This window comes from Marmota marmota, unplaced genomic scaffold (assembly GCF_001458135.2).
Source record: "Marmota marmota marmota unplaced genomic scaffold, marMar, whole genome shotgun sequence".
Taxonomy (NCBI): domain Eukaryota; kingdom Metazoa; phylum Chordata; class Mammalia; order Rodentia; family Sciuridae; genus Marmota; species Marmota marmota.
In genome coordinates this window covers 46,826,493-46,846,158 of record NW_026000005.1, presented here as the reverse complement: position 1 = coordinate 46,846,158, position 19,666 = coordinate 46,826,493, and the positions used below count along the sequence as shown (strand labels likewise).

General features: G+C 37.5%; 1 protein-coding gene across 10 annotated transcripts in view; it reads right to left on the bottom strand.

Moving 5' to 3' along the window:
* The window catches only part of Dis3l2 (DIS3 like 3'-5' exoribonuclease 2), a 336,218-nt gene extending 318,306 nt beyond the window's left edge, over positions 1–17,912 (bottom strand). For 3 of the 10 annotated variants that reach the window (XR_007349541.1, XM_015481551.2, XM_048808738.1), the window contains exon 1: positions 17,500–17,724. The gene's annotated coding sequence lies outside the window, so the exon portion shown is untranslated. Of the gene's footprint in view, positions 1–83; positions 175–17,499; positions 17,726–17,785 lie in introns of those variants that run through there. The other 7 variants (XM_048808735.1, XM_048808737.1, XM_048808736.1 and 4 more) reach the window with 6 other exon arrangements.
* Positions 17,913–19,666: the final 1,754 nt, after the last annotated feature.

Here is a 19,666-nt window from a genome sequence, read left to right as displayed (position 1 = left end):
ATGAAGTCATATTGGAATAGGGACTTACCCAATAGAACTAGTGTCCTTATGAAAAGGGAAAATCTGGACTGAGATGTACTCACCAAGATAACATCACATGAAGATGAAGGCAAACACTGGGATGATGTGTCTAAAGGCCGAAGAATGCCAAAGATTGCCAGCAACCACCAGCAGCTAGGAGAGAGAGAGAACAGATCCTCCTTCACAGCTTTCAGAAAGAATCAACCCTGCCAACACCTTGATCTCACACTTCTAGCCTCCAGAACAGTAAGAAGTAAATTTTTATTGTGCAAGTCAGTTTATAGCACAGCAGGCCTTCCGTATCCATAGCTTCCACATCTGTGGATTCAACAGACTGAAATATTCTGGAGAAAAAAAATTACTGAACATGTACAGACTTCTTCTCATTAATTCCAAAAATATATAACAATAACTATTTATACGTATCAACTATACTGTATTAGGTATTATAAATAATCTAGAAGTGATTTTAAAGAAGGATATGAATAGGTTATATGCAAATACACCATTTTATATAACTACCTGGAGCATCAGCAGATTTTGGAATCCACAGGGTGTCCTGGAACCAATCTAGGATGTGAGGGATGGAGACACTTTATTACAACAGCTCCAACAAATAATCACACCACTGTAACCAGGTTCCTGAGACACTGTGAAAATTTCTCTCCAAAGACTTCAAAACAACTATGTCATGTATAACTAAGAAGAACCAATAAAATAAAATTTAAAAAATAAATAAGTATATAGGGAGAGTAAAAAAATCTAACACAGGGCCTAATTAATAAAACAGATTAAAGTCTAAAGGGTTAAAAAATACTTATCTTTTGCCAGGCACAGTGGCACACACCTATAATCCTAGCAACTCAGGAAACTGAGCAGGAGGACTGCAAGTTCAAGGCCAGTCTCAGTAACTTAGGGAGACCCTATGTCAAAATAAAAACTAAAAAGGATTGAGATGTAGTTCAGTGGTAGATGGTAGAGCAACCCTGGGTCCAATTTAATTTTCAAATGAATTTACCAATGCTTATTATTAAGACACTAAGAAAGAAATCCAAATTTATAAATATTTAGTGTGTGATGGGTAGCACTTCAGCTCATAGGGAAAAAAGTTTTCTTACCAAATGGTATTCCAAAGGGGAAAAAAATTAATTAGTCACTATATCCTATCTACTTCATACCAAACTTGATGGATTAAAGAAGTGGCCATAAGAAACAAAAATATAAAAAAAGACAAATAGACTTACTTGCAAAAAGTTAAAATCGCTAAGTACTGAATATATACTATCATAAAGGCAAATATCTTGCTTCCCCTGTTAGATACACTATTCCAAAATTTAGAACAAAATGAAAAAATCCCTAAAGTGCTGCAAGTTAAATATATTCTAGATTGCAAAGCCAAATAAAAAAGCACATTAAAAATAATAAGAATACAGTGCAAACTCACTGAGGAACAATAATGTAAAAATTCTAAATAAAATATTAACAAATTGAACCCTCAGAATATAGTGAAGATGATACTCAAAGTACATTCTAAGAGAATCAATCCACTAATATAATTCCCTACATAATAACAAGGGAAGGTGGACAACAGATGCCAAAAAAAAAGATCATGATATAATTAATCACCAGTTCATATTAAACAATATCTAAAATTTTTAACTGAAAAGTGGAAAACTTCAGTAATTAAAGTTACATGTATAAAAAGGATAAATATGGCATTACTGCCATTCCCTTTAAAGTTAGGATAGAATTTAAATTTTAAGATTACTTTTAAAAATACTTTAAAAGACCTAAACAACCAACAAGCTCTGTTCTTGAACTGAAAGACTCAATATTATAGAGTTGACTGTAAGTCAGTCAAAAAGTTAATGTGATTCCAAATTCCAATCATGACTTTATAGAAACTGACAAGCTCTGTCGGGCATGGTTGCAATCCCTGTTACTCAGGAGGCTGAGGCAGGAGGATCACAAGTTTGAGGCCACTCTGTCTCCACATAAAAATAAAAAGGGCTGGGGGTATAGCTTACTGGTAGAGCACCAGTGGGTTCAATCCCCTAGTTGGGGGAACGGGGGGGCTGGGGGTTAAAAACTCATCTTAAAAATCAAATGGGGCGGGCTGGGATTGTGGCTCAGTGGTAGAGTGCTTGACTAGCATGTGTGAGACACTGGGTTGGATTCTCAGCATTGCATACAAATAAACAAAATGAAGTCCATTGACAACTAAAAAAAAAATTTTTTTAAATCAAATGGGGAAAAAAAGGGAAGGAATATAGATTCAGATCTGAAGAGACATTTCTCCAAAGAAATCTGTATTGTGATTCCATTTTATAAATTTCAAGAACTGTGGGCTGGGATTGGGGCTCAGCGGTAGAGCGCTTGCCTAGCACGGGCGGGACCCAGGTTCGATCCTCAGCACCACATAAAAATAAAGGCATTGTGTTGTGTCCATCTACACCTAAAAAATAAATATTTTTTAAAAAAAGAACATGCAAAATTAAAACAATAATTTAGGTATACAAACTATGTGGTTCAAGCATGAAGAAAACAAAATTCATATCATTTAAGAAAGGCTAAGGAAGACGCAGGATTAGGAACAGGCACATAGAGATCTTCAAAGGCAATAATTTCTTAAAGTGATGGTTGTATACGTAGGTATTTGTTGTCCTGTTATTCTAGATATCTTACACAGTCTGCATACATTATTTTGTAACTTCTCATTATTTAATAAAAGATCACAACTTAAAAACAGGAGCATATTGAATGCATGTAAAGATATGTATAGTCTTAAGTCCAGACTCAATCATTCACTAAAAATCTCTGAGGTCCTATCATGCCTTTCTAAGTAGCTACCTGTTAGGAGTTAGCAAACTCCTTGATTTTCATCTTTTCTTCTAAAGTTGCATTAACAAGGAGATCATGCAAGAAGGAGGGAAGATAGCAAGGGACGATGCTCTGATCAACTACTGAGTTTGAGTTTGGCAAAGGAAGTTTGGCAAAGGCAGTGCTTGCCAAAAATCCAGAGTAAAGAGGTTTGTATAAGCTAATTAAAAGTATTACAGGAAGAACGATGTGATTTTAACACTAAGATATTTTTCCATTAATTACTTTTGTTAATTTTTTTTAGTTGTTGAGGGACCTTTATTTTATTTATTTTTATGTGATGCTAAGGATCGAATCCAGTGCCTCACACATGCTAGGCAAGCACTCTACCACTGTGCTACAACCCCAGTGCCCATTAATTATTTTTTAACTGCTCAAAATTCATTGAAACCTCAGCTCTCAATTCCTGTGAGATACAAAGATTGGCTGAGTCCAAACCAAGCACTTACAGCAAGCATCATGGTGGGCAGTTTTGAGTTCAAGGACTACACTTATTCCTTCCTATTGCCTAGAAACAGAATGGAACCAGGCCTGGACTATGCCTACCACACTATCACCTAAGGGTTCCTTTCATCACAACAGTGCAAAGCCACACTATGACCCTTAAGTTGAAGCTGGATTCCAGATGACTGAGGAAGTGGGATACCTCTTTCGGTTTGGTAAGCTGACTGCTGAGATAATCAATAAATAAATTAGCATAAAGTACACTGACTTCTATGGAAGGAATTTTATGAAGATAGCTTTAATACTTCTCATAAAATAAGCAATACAATCACAAGTACTAATAATGCAACTAAGGGTGTTATAATAAGAAAATGTTATCAATCACTCAATCAACCTGTGAATTAATTATGTGGAAGACTGTATTAAATAATGAAAGGAAATTTTAAAAGACACCTTCTCAGACACTTACAGTAGCTGAAAAGTCAGACAAAAGGGTTGTGTTAAAAAAACATCAAAAATATTGAACAATTCAGAAAAAAAAATGTTGTCATCTGCTTTCCATATTCACACCCAATTCAGCCAAACACATGCCCCTCTTCTATCCCCACACTGCAATACACTCTTCTCTCCTTAAAGGCTTCACCCTCTTTATAGAAACCTACAAAGCCATACTTGTCTTTCAAAGTTCATCCCAAATGCTTCTTGCATCCTTCAAAGTCTTTTATAACCTAACTGCACATTTATGATCTTTCCCAATTCTTCTCTATGATGGTACCTCCCTACTTTAGATTTAACCTGAACATTAACTGTCTGACTTTGACCAAACTATCCTTAAGTATCAGTTTCCAAATACACAAAATAGGGAAATTATTACCTAACTTATTTATTTATTAACAGGTATTGGGGGGGTGTAACAGAGGCATGAGAAGAACGAGTTGAGAATAGAAATATTTGGGAATAATAATAAAGGACCCAAAAGTAGTTGTTAGAACTACATTCCCTATTTCAGAAGCTAGAGGAAAGATGGACCACATTAATAAGAGACTGGTAAATATTAAAAAGATCCAAATCAAACTTCTAAAGATAAAAACTGTTGATGGCTGAGATAAAAAATATAGATTGGATATACTAGGTGATTAGACTGAAAGCAGATTAGACACTGCAGAAGGAAAAAAATGGTAAACTTGAAGATACAGCTTTAGAAATTATCCAGAATGAACCAGAGAGAGAAAAAAAGGTTAAAAAAAAAAAAAAGAGCAGTGAGCTATGTGGCAAATTTAAGCAATTTAATATATGTGCAATTAAAATCTACAAGTGAGAGGGTAGAAAAACATATATGAAGAAATAAGAGTCAAATATTTTCCACAAAGAATTCAAAGACACCAAATCATAAGAAACGTAAATATAACTATACCAAGACACATCATAATCAATTTGCTTAAAACCAGTTTAAAGGGAATACTATAAAAGCAGCCAGAGAAAAAAAGACACATTAAGTAAAGGGAGAGAGAAATAAGGATGTCAGCAGATTTCTTTTCAGAAAAAAGTAAGGTAGGACACAATAAAGCAATAGGGAAAATCAAAAATTCTTTCCTCGACAAATATACCTTTCAAAAAGCAAAGGAAAAATACTAAATTTTCAGTCCTATGAAAGCTGAAATAATCATTACCAGCAAGTTCACATTAACAAAAATCTTAAAGGAAAGTGTAAGGCAGAAAGAAAAGGGGAACAGACGCAAATGTGAATGAATCTAAACAACCAAACGGAAAGCCTCAAGTAACTAACTCCATGGTAACTATGATGATTATATTCTTATAATTAAAAAGATAACTGTTAGTTTATAAATAATAAAAAACATGTACTGGGGTTCATAACATATATAATCAGAATGAGGTGACATCACTATAGATTCTACAGAGTTTAAAAAGATTGTTATAGGGCTGGGGTTGTGGCTCAGTGGTAGATTGTTTGCTTCTCATATATGAGACACTGGGTTCGATTCTCAGCACCACATATAAATAAATGAATAAAATAAAGGTCCATCAACTAAAAAAATTTCTTAAAAAAAGATTGCTATAGATTCTGCAATAGCACAGGCCTATAATACCATCAACTTGGGAGACTGAGGCAGGAGGATCCAAGTTTGTGACCAGCCTGCGCAACTAGCAAGACCTTGTCTCAAAAAAATAAATAAAAAGGGCTGAAGTATGGATCAGCAGAAGTACACCCCTGGGTTCAATCCTCAGTACCAAAAGATAATAATAAGAGATACAGAGTTTAAAAAGAAACAAGGGATTATTATGAGCAACAATACACCAATAAATTCAACAACTCAAATGAATAAACAAAGTTCATGAAAGAAAAAAAAAACAAAGTTCATTCAAAAAAAATTAAATTTGTAGATACAAAACCTTCCCACAAAAAGCCAGGCATTGTAGGCTGGGGTGGTGGCTCAGTGGTAAAGCACTTGCATAGCATGTGTGAGGCACTGGGTTCGATTCTCAGCACCATAAATAAATAAATATCCATCAATAATTAAAAAAAAAAAAAAGCCAGGCATTGTAGCACACAACTGTAAGCCCAGTGGATCAGGAGGCCCAACAGGAGCATCTCAAGTTCAAGGACAGCCTCAGCAACTTAGCAAGGCCCTAAGCAACATAGGCACTGTCTCAAAATAAAAACTAAAAAAGAGCTTCGAATGTGGCTCAATGGTTAATCACCCCTAGGTTCAATCCTTGGTACAAAATAAATAAATAAGACAAAAGGAAAACAAACTTTCTCACAAAGAAATTTCAGATCAAATGGATTTACTAGTAAATACTATAAAATACAAGGTAAAAATACCTATCTACATAAAGAATTTCAGAAAATTGAAGAAAAGGAACATTTTCCAACACATTCAAGGTTTCCAGCATAACCGATATTCAAGACAAAGATATTACAAGGAAAAAAAAAACTCTAATCAGTATTCTTCATGAACACAGATCCAGAATTTTAGGAAATCAATTCCAACTACATACAGAAAGAATAATACCTCAGGAACAAGTGGGGTTTATCCCAGAAGTACAAGGTTACTGTTTCAGTTTGGATCTTAACATCCCCCAAAGGCCTTTATGCTAAAGGCTTAGTGCCCAGTCCAAGGCACTATTAGAAGGTGGCAGAACCATTATAAGGTGGAGCATGGTTTCAGTTACATCACTAGGGGCTTAGTATACCCTTGAGGAGGATATTAGGACCCTGTCCCCTTCCTCCCTACATCTCAGCTGCCATGAGGTATTCGGCTGAGCCCCACCATGTGCTCCCTGCCATGACATTCTGCCTAATCACAAGCCCAAAGCAAATGGGCCAAGGGACTGAAATTTATGAAACCAGGTCCAAAATAAATCTTTCCTCCTTTTAAGCTAATTATCTCAGATATTTTGTCACGGTGACAGAAAGTTGAATAAAAGTTACTTCTAATATTTTGAAAATCAATATAATTCAACACATTAACAAACTAAAACTGAAAAACCTTATAATTATTCAGTAGACTCAGAAAAAGCATTTGACAAAATCCAATATTTATTCCTAATTTAAAACTTTCAACAGCAGCTGTGAATGCAACTTAGTAGTAGTAGAGTACTTGTCTAGCCTGCACAAGGCTCTGGGTTTGATACCCAGCACTACAAAAGTAAAAAATAAAAAACTGTTAGCAAACTTTGAATGAAAAGAAACTTCCTCACTGATAAAAAGCATTTACAAAAAAAAAAAAAAATCGGGCTGGGGATGTGGCTCAAGCGGTAGCGCGCTCACCTAGCATGCGCGCAGCCAGGGTTCGATCCTCAGCACCACATACAAACAAAGATGTTGTGTCCGCCAAAAACTAAAAAATAAAATATTAAAAAAATTCTCTCTCTCTCTCTCTCTCTCTAAAAAAAATCTACAGCTGTCATTTCAGGGTATGATGATATGACTGAGCATGATTATGAAAAAAACTATGTGCTTGAAATAGGTTCATACATCCCTCTGATTTCCAGCTCCCTGTGCCATACTTATAATGTCGGGGAAGCAGAGACTGACAGAATTCTGAACAGTTTCTTGCAAAGACTAAATGCTTTCTCCCTAAGATCAGAAACAAAACAAAAATGCCAGCTCTCATCATTTCTCTTCAATGTTATACTGGGAATTGTGGCCACTGCAATAAAACAGGGGGGAAAAAAGATTGCAAAGGAAAAAGACTGTATTCAGAGATGGCATAATTTTGTATAAATCCAATGGAATCTACAAAAATGCTAATAAAATAAATAAGTGATCTTAAAGGACTGACAGAGAACATCTGTGTACAAAAATCAATCAAAAAAAACAAGCAGAAATTTTCAAAATGAAAGAAACAATAAAACAAACTAAAAATTCAATAGAAAGCATCACCAACAGACTAGACTACTTGGAAGACACAACCTCAGGCAATGAAGACAAAATATATAATCTTGAAAATAGAGTTGACCATGGAGAGAAGATGTTAAGAAACCACGAACAAGAACTATGGGATAACAAGAAAAGACCAAATTTAAGATTTATCAGGATAGATGAAGGTGCAGAGACACAATCAAAGGAATGCACAATCTTTTCAATGAAATAATATCAGAAAATACCCCAAACCTAAAGAATGAAATGGAATATCAAATACAAGAGGTTTACAGAACCCTAAATGTACAAAATTACAACAGACCCACACCAAGACACATTATAATGAAAATGCCTAATATACAGAATAAGAATAGAATTTTAAAGGCTGAGAAAGAAAAAGATCAGACTACGTATACGTATAAAGAGAAACCAATTCAGATCACAGCTAATTTATCAACCCAGACCTGGAATAACATATACCAAGCTCTGCAAGAAAATGGATGCCAACCAAGAATCCTATATCCAGCAAAATTAAGCTTCAGATTTGAAAGTGAAATAAAAATCCTCCATGATAAACAAAAGTTAAAAGATTTGCAAAGATAACGCCTACACTACAGAACATTCTCAACAAAATATTCCATGAAGATAAAATAAAAAAAAAAGTGAAAACCAACAAAGGGAGGAACTACCCTATTGGAATAGTCAATCAAAGGAGAAACTAATTCAAAGTAAAAACTAGAAAGGGGGCTGGGGTTCTAGCTCAGTGGTAGAACGCTTGCCTAGCACATGTGAGGCAGTGGATTTGATCCTCGGCACCACATAAAAATAAATAAATAAAATAAAGGTATTATGTCCATCTACAACTAAAAAAAATTTAAAAAGAAAAAACTAGAAATAAACACAAATGACTGGGAATACAAATCATACCTCAATAATAACCCTGAACATTAATGGCCTAAACTCATCAATCAAAAGCCACAGAGTAGCAGACTGGATTAAAAATCAAGACCCAACAATATGCTATCTTCAAGATTCACCTCACAGAGAAAGACATCCACAGACTGAAGATGAAAGGATGGGAAAAAAGTATCATTCACATGGATCACATAAGCAAGCAGGGATTTCTATCCTCATATCAGATAAAATGGACTTTAAGCCAAAGTTAATCAGGAAGCACAAAGAAGGACATTTCTTACTGCTTAAGGGAATTATACATCAACAAGACCTAACAATCATGAATATTTATGCCCCAAACAATGGAACATCTACATACATCTAACCAACTTTTCTCAACTTCAAGACTCAAAAAGACCACAACACAATAATAGTGGATAACTTTAACATACCTCTCTGGTCACCACTGGATAGATCCTCCAAATATAAACTAAATAACAAAGCTAGAGAAGTAAAAATTACAATTGATAATTTAGACTTAACAGACATATATAGAATATTTCATCCATCAATAATTGAATACCCTTTCTTCTCAGCAGCACATGGATCCTTCTCTAATATAGACCAGCTTGTGTAAGCTATCACATATGTTGGCATACAACTGTAATATTACCTTAATATACTTTGAGCATCTGTAGGGTTATTTTGAGAACTTCCTTTCCATTGATATTAATTTTTGTGTTTTTGCTTTTTTCTTATTTATACTTATTTTTTATCAGATTTTAGCTGTATTATTTTTTCTCTATTTTATGTATGTCTGCTCCTACTCTATTTTTTCCTTCCTACTATATAATTTGAAATTAATTTGATTGTTATTCTAGCATCTTTCTGATACAAGTACTTTAAGTTATAAATGTTCATCTGAGTACTGTTTCATCTCAGAGATCCTGATATTTTAAGATTTTATTAACACTTAGTTCAAAGCATTTTTTATTTATTTATTTTATGCTTTCTTTCTTGACCTCTGTGTTATTTATAAGTGTGCCACTTCATTTTGAAATAGTTGACACTATTAGTGTGTCAATAGTGAGGGTGGGATTCTATATATCTTAAGGTGAGTGATTTCTTATGTAATAAAACATGCAGGAGGCTAGGGTTGTGGCTCAGTGGTAGAGCGCTTGACTAGCATGTGTAAAGCCCTGGGTTCAATTCTCAGCACCACATATAAATAAATAAAAAATAAAGATCTGTTGCTAACTAAAAAATATTTTTAAAAAAACACGCAGGAAATATAGTCTGCATGATTTCAATTTTTAAAAAGTAGTGGAAATGCTTTTTATATTGATTATATCTGTTACATGTCAAAACTGATCAAATTACATACTTCAAATATGTGCATTTTACTGTGTGTCAATTTTACCTCAAGAAAGCTATGGAAAACAAGCACATAAAACAAACAAAAAAAAAAACTCTCAAACTTCAGTAATAAGAAAACACAAAATAGAGGGGCTGGGGATGTGGCTCAAGTGGTAGCGCGCTCGCCTGGCATGCATGCAGCCCGGGTTCGATCCTCAGCACCACATACAAACAAAGATGTTGTGTCTGCCGAAAACAAAAATAAATAAATATTAAAAAAAAAAAAAAAAACACAAAATAGAACTAAAAATGGGCAAAAGATTTGAACAGACACTAAACCAAAAAAGAGATGTGGAGAGTAAATTAGCTCATGAAAAAATGTTTAACATCTAGATGCTTAACACACTAGTCTAGGGAAAGGCAAGTTAAAAACCAAAATCATGATGCAGTGGCACATGCCCATATTCCCAGCCATTCGGGAGGCTGAGGCAGGAGAATCAAAAGTTCTAGACCAGCCTGAGAAACTTAGTGAGTCCCTACTCAAAATTTTTTAAAAGGGTTAGGATGTAGTTCAATAGCAGAGTACTTGCCCAGCATCTCTAAAGTGTGGGTTCAATTTCTAGTACCAAAAAATAAAATGAGATATTACTGCATATCTATTAGTATATCTAAAACTAAAAAGACTTACCATACCAATAGTTGGCAAGCATATAGAAGAACTGGACTTCATACATACTACTGGGGGAATGTAAACTTTGGAAAACTTTTGACAGTTTCTTTAAAAAGTTAAGGATATATCTACTACATGATCAGCCATTCTACTCCTAGGTATTTAACCAAAATAAATAAAACTATATTTCTACACTGTGACTTGTACAATTTTACACAGCAGCCTTATTAAATTAGCTAAAAACTAGGAACACCAATATGGCCATCAGTAGGTCAACATATTAATCAAGTGATGAGCAACTATACAATGGAATCTTACTCAGCAATAAAGAGGAATAGACAATGTACAAATATATCACAATGAGTTCTATTTTTATGTATAATTATGATGCTGCAATAAAAATGTTTTAAAAAAGAGCAACTACTAACATACTAAACAATATAAATGCATCTCAAAATAATTATATTAAATGAAAGAAGCATAACTACAACCTGTATGATCCATTAATATAATAAAAAATTCTAGGAAATCAAAACTTATGTATAGTGATAAAAAGATCATTGGCTACCTGGAAGGCAGGTTGGGGGAAAGAGGCATAAGGATGTTTTGAGGGTAACAAATATGTTCACAATCTCGCTTATACTGACAGTCTCACAAGTATTAAAATTTAACAAACTGCACACTTTAAGTATATGTGTCTTATATAAGTGTGTCGATAAATCAGCTTTTAAAAATGGTCTTATTAATCCTCATAACATAAATCAAGCCCTAATTCACTTATTAAAAATTTTTCCGTTAACATATTTCAATCATACATTCATAATATCCTTACTTCCAAATTATGAAGATTGAGTTTGTCAAAAATTTACTAAGTCACAAAGAAAACAATGTCTTATTTCAGCAAGAGATCTCTGAACAATTCAAACATTTTTCACTTAAAAACTTAGCTGAGGGGCTGTGGCTGTGGCTCAGCAGTAGAGCACTCGCCTAGCTCGTGTGAGGCGCTGGGTTCGATCCTCAGCACCACATAAAAATAAATAAGCAAAAATAAAGGTATTGGGTCCAACTACAACAAAAAAAATTTTTAAAAACCAGCAGAGGACTTGGGTTGTGGCCCAGTGGTAGAGCACTTGTCTAGCATGTGTGAAGCACTGAGTTCAATCCTCAGCACCACATAAAAATAAATAAATAAAATAAAGGTATCGTGTCCATCTACAATTAAAAAAAAAAAAAAAACTTAAGCTTTAAAAATAAAGCCATGTAAATTGCTGTTTGGCTCCTCCCAAGCATAACATCTGCTAACATTTCATATCCAGTCCTTTAAAACTGATTAAAGCTAACCATGGCAGACATTAGAAAAAGTATTAAGGTGAGCAATGCTCTCTAAACCAGGTAAACAGTAACGTGCAGACGTCTCTCTGCATCCCTGAGTACCAAGACAATCACCACAACCTCCTCTCCTCATGAACACTTCATGGAAGACAGAAACCATCCAATTTCATTAAAGAGGCCTGAAGGGAAACCTGAAGGACAGAACTCTTCATTTAGCACCTGATCCACAACTATCCTTTGGGATACCCAAGCTCCCAAGTCTACTAGACACCACCAACTACTTCCCTTTAGTTGAAGAATTTTCTCAGGCAACAGATAATTTCTTGATATATCAATCTATTTCACTACTTGCCTTTTTCTTTATCATTATTGTAATATGTTGATGCTTCATACCCAGGATTCAGGCTATAGTCAGACACTGACTTAGGAAGGCAGCATTGTGTAGAGTTGGAAGCAACAGGAGCTTGAAAATCAGATATAGCCCCAACTTTGGGTCTAACACTTGTAAAATTGTGACTTAAGTAAGCCCCTGAACTTCAATTTTCTCCTAATCATCTTCCTCAATGGACAATTGGTGTTAATTGACACAATGCATGTGAACTGCTTCAGACAGCAGAGGGAATCCATAAATGATAATCCCTTTCTTCTAATTAAAACCGAGTTCTGGTGCTGGGGTTGTGGCTCAGTAGTAGAGTGCTTGCTAGTATGTGTGAAGCACTGAGTTCGATTCTCAGCACCACATATAAATAAATAAAGGTCCATCAACAACTAATAAAATATTTTTAAAAAAAGACAAGTTCTGAGGACAGGGTACTTTATCATCGGTCCTTACCCCTATGAGACTTCATGAGAGACATTTTCACTATATACTGCATCATACAAAGATCCTTCCCCACCTGTGTGAACACTGGCTCTTGTCTGCCACCATTAGTGCAGCCCAGAGCCAGCCAGTTATTGAGAGCCAAGAAAGGAACCCAAATTAGTTGGACTAACAATTGATTAACTTGACCAATTCTAGCTTCAATATAGCTAGTCATATAATAGCAGCTCTGGGTCATCAAGTTCTTGCTAGGGCTGCAAATAAAATGCTCTCAACCTGAAAAGTCCTTGTCAAACCGTTTTGCTTCATGTTACATGACAAAAAACATCTTGTGCGGGTCCACAACTATCCTCGTCTAATAAAGATAACAAAAACTCTGGCCAAGTCTCCACCTCTCTGACATCACCAATAATGGCCCACACATTTGGACCTCAGAGGGATCTACTGACTTATTCTCAGTTTCATTTGTCCCTGTGCCCACAGCTACTTATTTAAAAACAAAAAACAAAGACAAAAACAAAAAACAACTTTTTAGAGGTTGAAATAAAAAGATTTTCTAGAAACTACATTCTAGAAGACTGGTCATATAATATTATGAGAAACCAAGGTCTGAAATAAATAAAGCTTATAAATCTTCCACACACACACACACACAAAAAAAAAAAATGTTGTTAAACTTTTTTGAACTTGAATATTGGCTCATCGCTGAATCATTCCAAGTACAATACCTAAATTCAGCTGGTTCTATAGACATTCCGAGATAAGCACTATAAACTGTGGTACAAATATAATTCAAAAACATTTAGGAGCTTAGGCTGGGATTGTGGCTCAGCGATAGAGTGCTTGTCTAGCATGTGTAAGGCCCTGGGTTCAATCCTCAGCACCACATAAAAATAAATAAATAAAATAAAGGTATTGTATCCAACTACACCTGAAAAATAAATATTAAAAAAAAACATTTAGCAGCAACAAAACTCAGAAGGATAAACTTTTGCTTGTAAATAAATCAACTAACCTAAAAAGCTTAATGCATTAATTTTTTCATTTGATGGCTCTTTCAGTAGAGTATCATCAAAATTTTTAGGGGAACCCAACTCGATGTGTCATGGGCAATCATATGCACTGTAGAAGGCTCTAGGAAAAGGTGAAAGAGCTTAACTATAAAAGGGAAAGAATTACTCAACTGCAGAAAGACCAATGTAAATTTGATTACGATAACCAAAGGTCCATGAAGTTCAAAACTTCACACAGGGCCACCTTTTAAGCAATAAAATTCCTGAAGTCAATCAAGTAACCAACAAATATTCCTTGAGTTTCTGCTGTGGCCTGAATAAGTGAGTGTCTCTCAAAGATCAATGTGTTAAAGACTTAGTTCCCAGCCCAGGGCACTACTGGGCAGTGATGGAATCTTTAAGAGGTGGGGCCTACTGGGAGGTTTTTAGGTCACTGGGTGTCACCCTATGTCCTTCCTCAGAACTCTTTCTTTCACTTCCCAGCTATATGGTAAGTGGTTCTGCTCAGCCATGTGTTCCCACATGATATGCCACCACAGGCCGAAAGCAACAGGGTCAACTCATCACAGACTGAACCTCTAAAACTATAAGAGAAAATAAATCATTTTTCTTTATATTTTTATTATCTCAGATAGTTGTTATCCAAAGCTAACATACATAGCATCTAATATACCTCAGTAAAATGCTACAGGGATACAGATAACCATTCTGTACCTCAGGATGATTCTGGTATAACTAAAGAACAGAGTATTAAACCACCAGTAAGCAGCCAAACCAAAAAAGATACCATTGAAGGGGTAAAAGACCAGAGAGCTCATCCCAACTCTGTTCTGACTGATTAGATGTCTCTCCTTTGGCAAAGTACGGGCTTCTACTGTCTCATACAGAACAAAAGAGGGTTAAACAAGATGATATCTATAGCCTCTTCCACTCTGGCTCTAGGAATATGAGATCAAAAGACAAGGGAGAAAATCTGGGTCTTTAAAAATTGGTAGGATTGAACTGACTGATGGGAAAGGCAAGGATATACTAGGGGAAAAGCATGAAGGTAAAAATGAATATGTCTTGTATGATTCCACTTACATGAAATATCTAAATTTGTCAAAATCATGGCAACACAAAGTAGAATGGTGGTTGCCAGGGACTGGGGAGTAGGGGACGATGAACTGTTTGATGGGAATGTAGTTTCAATTTTACATGAAAGTTCTAGAGACCTGTTATATAACAATATAGTTAGCACCACTGAACTACCACTAAAAAAATGTTTAAGAACATAAGTTTTAAATTATGTGATTTTTTTAAAGAGTCACTGAAATTAATGCCTTATTAGTAGTTATGATGAAAAAGTATTTCAAATCAACTAACTCCTAATGACCAGTCTTAATCCCTAAAACTCCTTTTCTCTCAATTAAAAAATAAAAAAAAAAATGAGCACATCTTACTAATGAAACATTGAGGCTTCTCCATCTGTAATAAAGCAAAGGGATTTGTTGTTCAGGGATGAGAAGACAATAAAAACACCAATCAGTGGGAGAAATACAAAGCAGGCTATTCAAACACAATCTAATTGTGTCATCCCCATGAGAAATCCAGCCCAAGTCCCTAAGTAAAACCCTTTAGAGAGGCTTCTCTCTACTCCGAGGATAGAGAATCTCTACCTACAATGTCCACCACCATCTGGTCCCTGCCCACCTCTCTGGTCCTCTCCCCGACAAAATTCTGTCCTATTCCTCCAGAGATACAGAGATATACCTTAAGTCCCTGGTCCTCTCCATGGACCCTGCCATCAGAGGGTCTCTGCCCTCCTAATTGCTCTCACCAAAACATTTCCTTTCCTGTGCATCCTGCAGTTCTCAGTTCAGATGCCAAAACACCTGTCACAGCTATAGTTTAACATTTGTGTGATTCCCTGATTACCATCTGCTGAGGACAGGGACCATGTATACATTCACCTTTCCCCATCTCCAAGGCCAAGCACATGCCTGATACCAAGTAAGCACTTAAATATTTGTTGAATAAGTTAATAAATGAATACTATCTATAAGAAAGTAACAAAAATCATAGAGTTTGCGCATCTTCACAAATGAATCTTTGGTAAATAAAAGCAAATGAGTCTAAAATTCCTATTAAACTTTAAAAAAGAGTGTTAGTTCAGATGCCTCTACGTTGTTCTGGCCCTTCTATGTCTCAAGGCAAATGCTGACCAACAAAGACTGATAAGCTAAATACACACCCAGGCACAACATAGATAAAGTTACTGGTTGTTGAGTAAATGTTGTTTTGTATATCACAAAACTGTTGTTTCATGTTTTGAAACAACACGTTTGCTACATAGGAAACACCCAGGAAATAACAGAGCAGAATTTCCCAAGACTCAGAAGTAGCGGTGGAGTGCTCACCTAGCGAGTGCGAGGACCTGGGTTCCATCCTCAGCACAACATAAAAATGAATAAATAAAAATAAAGGTGTCCAACTACAACTAAAAATATATAAAATTTAAAAAAAACTAAATAAATCTACCTAAACTATTGTGTTTCATAGAAATGCAAGACCAACTACAAAAGCAAATAAACTCTAAGGAGCAAAGTCCCCTGCTGTAGCGTCATTGTTTTCATTCTCAGGAAAAATGTCAGAGAGACTTGTATGAAGAGTAAAATAGACCCAAAATCAAATGACCTTAGATGATTAAATTAGGACTTCAAAATGCCACACTGAACTATTTCCAAAACCCTAAAGAACATAAGGAAAGAAATTACTTAGCACTCCCTAACTCCCCCAACACAATGGTACACACCTGCAAACTTAGCAACTATATAGGCCGAGGCAGGAGGATTCCAAGTTCCAGGCCAGCCTGGGCAACCTGGCAAGACATTTGTCTCAAAATAAACAAAAATAAAATAAAAAGAACTGGGGATGGGGCTGCGGTTGTGGCTCAGTGGTACAGCGCTCACCTAGCACGTGGTTCAGCACCACATAAAAATAAATAAATTAAATAAAGGCATTGTGTCAAACTACAACTAAAAAATAAAATATTTAACGGGGGGGGGGGGACTGAGGATATATCTCAGTGCTAGGATGCCCCAGGTTCAATCGCCAGTATGTGTGTATGTGTGTGTGTGTGTGTATATATACATACACAATTCTATCTATACTTTAGAGACAAACCAAGTCTCATTTAACCTATCATCCTATTCCTGAAAAGCCCAATCCACATTGATTCCCCCCCCACCTACATATTTTTGCATTTACACAAATGATATCTTATTGCTTTCCTAATGATTTAAGGTGTGCTGTCTTCTTTCTTTTAAATCCTTTCAAGTACATATAATGCTGTAGGTGCTTAGTAAATGCTTACTGAACTGAAATTATAAGTTTTGAATGGTGGATTTGGGTATGTAAACTACTGCACTTTATTCTTAAATAATGCCATTCCCAAGCCTGTTCACATGTCTGTCTTCGCTCCATCATCATCATCATATTTAAGTATAAAGTCGGTATCAACAATGTTCCTATGCCACTCATTCAAACTCTGAAGGGAGGTCCGGTGCCGCGGTTTCTCTCAAGCGACAACCCGGGCCATAAACACCACCTGCCCCACTTCACTCTGGCAACTCGTCAGCCCCAGGTCGAGTTCCTCCGGCAGAAGACCGCAATCCACAAGTCTAAGCTACAGGCTACTGACCTTAACACCCCGCTCACACTGGGAAGCTAATTCCCTCGAGAAGGGCAATTCACGACGTGCCAGTGCACCGCCGTGGAGGGCGCGCAGGGAGGCCGGCGCAGAGAACCACCGCGGAGGGCCGCAGCTCCGGACTCCCGGGCGCCCCGGCCCTGCAAGTCCCCCGACTCTTCGTCGAACCCGGGAGAACGCGGCCTCTCCGGGCTACAAGCTCCACTGGGTCTCCNGCCCCGGGAGGCCTGCCCGGGTGGCGCCGGGGCTGCGTGCGGAGGGAGGGGGAGGGCCTCACCGTTGCTCCCCGGAGGCCGGCGCCGCGGCGGTCCCGCAGTTGCTAAGGAGAATGCTCTTCCGGGTCACGGGCGCGCGCTCTAGAGCGCGACTGCAGCCGGGTGGAGCCAAGAGCGGCGCGCGCGGGCGGTGGAGTTGGTGGGCCGGCGCTCTGCTGCTGCGGGGCGAAGGGGTGGGAGAGAGGCCGCCACCGCTTCTCTGGCCTCGCCCCACCAGGACGGCTCGCTGTCGCTGGCGGATCCAGTGAAGGCGGTCCCTGACACGCCTTCCTGCCCGGTAGGGCCCCCCTTCCCCCGACGGGCGCGGCCCTCCCTGGCCCCTGCCCTCGGGGCTGTGCACCACCCAGCAGGGTGTCATCCAGCAGGCGCTGTTAGTCATCCTTCCATTCACCCAACGCTACTTTATTGGACACCTGCTCAGGGCTGCGTGCAATACTGGCACTGTGGGTACAGAGGTGGACAACTCAGGTGTGGCCCTTACCCTAGAATGGCCATGGCGCCATTAATAGTGTTGCTTCTGGATCTTTTGTGTGTTGACCCTCATTTCCCTTTACACAATCAGGGAATGAAAGAATGTCACTGAGCAGTTGGTCACCATTGTCAAATGCTGTGGGGATCAAGTGATCATAGAAAAATCTAAATTCAGGAAATCAATATCGAAGCAGTAGATGACTTGCATCTGTATGGTGAAAGAAACCATTGCCATATATTCTCCATAAGAAAAAAGTACATTAAAATTGTGCCTGGATTTCTTAATGTTTTTAAAAGCACTGTTGTATTGTAAGCAAATTTCAGGATTCCCTATTAAATCACATGAGCTCTTTGAAGATGAAAAAATGTTTAACCTTGCATCTTCAGCGCCTGCAACACACATAGGCCTCAGTATGTTTAAAGAATAAACCCATGGATCCTTTGGTTTTTAACTTTCTCACAGATCCTTCCAGAGCCTTCAGCCAAACTGTGTGTAGGCAAAACTTGTCTATTCAAACTGGAGAAGATGAAAGAAGCCCAACAGGGCAGGAGGCAAGGGTTGGGAGGGGCCAATGGCGACAGGAATGAGAATATCCAGAAGAGGAAGAGAACAAAAGACTGAAACAATGAAATCTGGATTTCAGGAGTAGACATGGAAAATGAAGCCACATAAATCAGAAAAAGAAGCAGAAGTAGTAGTGCAAGGACAAGAGCAAAGACCACACCAGATAGTTCAACAAGGCCAATCTCATTTTGACATCTGGCAGAGAGTATGATGTCAGCCAATGTGAAGGCTACAGGCCGGGGTGGACATATCCCTGAGCCCTCCAGTGCAATGAGTCCCGCTTCCTCTAGTGGACTAAAAGAAAAACCTGGGGTGTTTAAGTCCGCTTTTGCATTGCTGTAACTGAAAGACCTAACCAGAACAACTTAGAGGAAAAGTTTATTTTAGCTCACAATTTCAGAGGTTCAGTCCAAAGTCAGCTGACTCCATAGTGGTGAGGCAGAACATCATGGTGGAAGGGAATGGCAGAGAGAAGCAGCTCAGGACAAGGAAACCAGGAAGAAGAGGGCAGGCTCCACTCACAAAAGACAAAAGATTTACTCCCAAAGGCACGCCCCCAGTGATTTACCTACTCCAGTCACACCCTATCTGCCTACAGTTACCACCCAGTTAATCCATATCAGTCCCAGAATTTCATCATTCACCTCTAAATGTTCTTGCATTTTCTCAAATATGAGCTTTTGGGGGACACCACATATCTAAACTATAACATAGGATAATAGACTTGCCCTGCAAGACTACCTCTAGTCCATAACTTCAGTGTGTTTCCATTAAAACAAGTACTACAGGCTGGGCTGTAGCTCAGTGGCAGAGTGCTTGCCTTGCATGTGGGAGGCATTGGGATCCA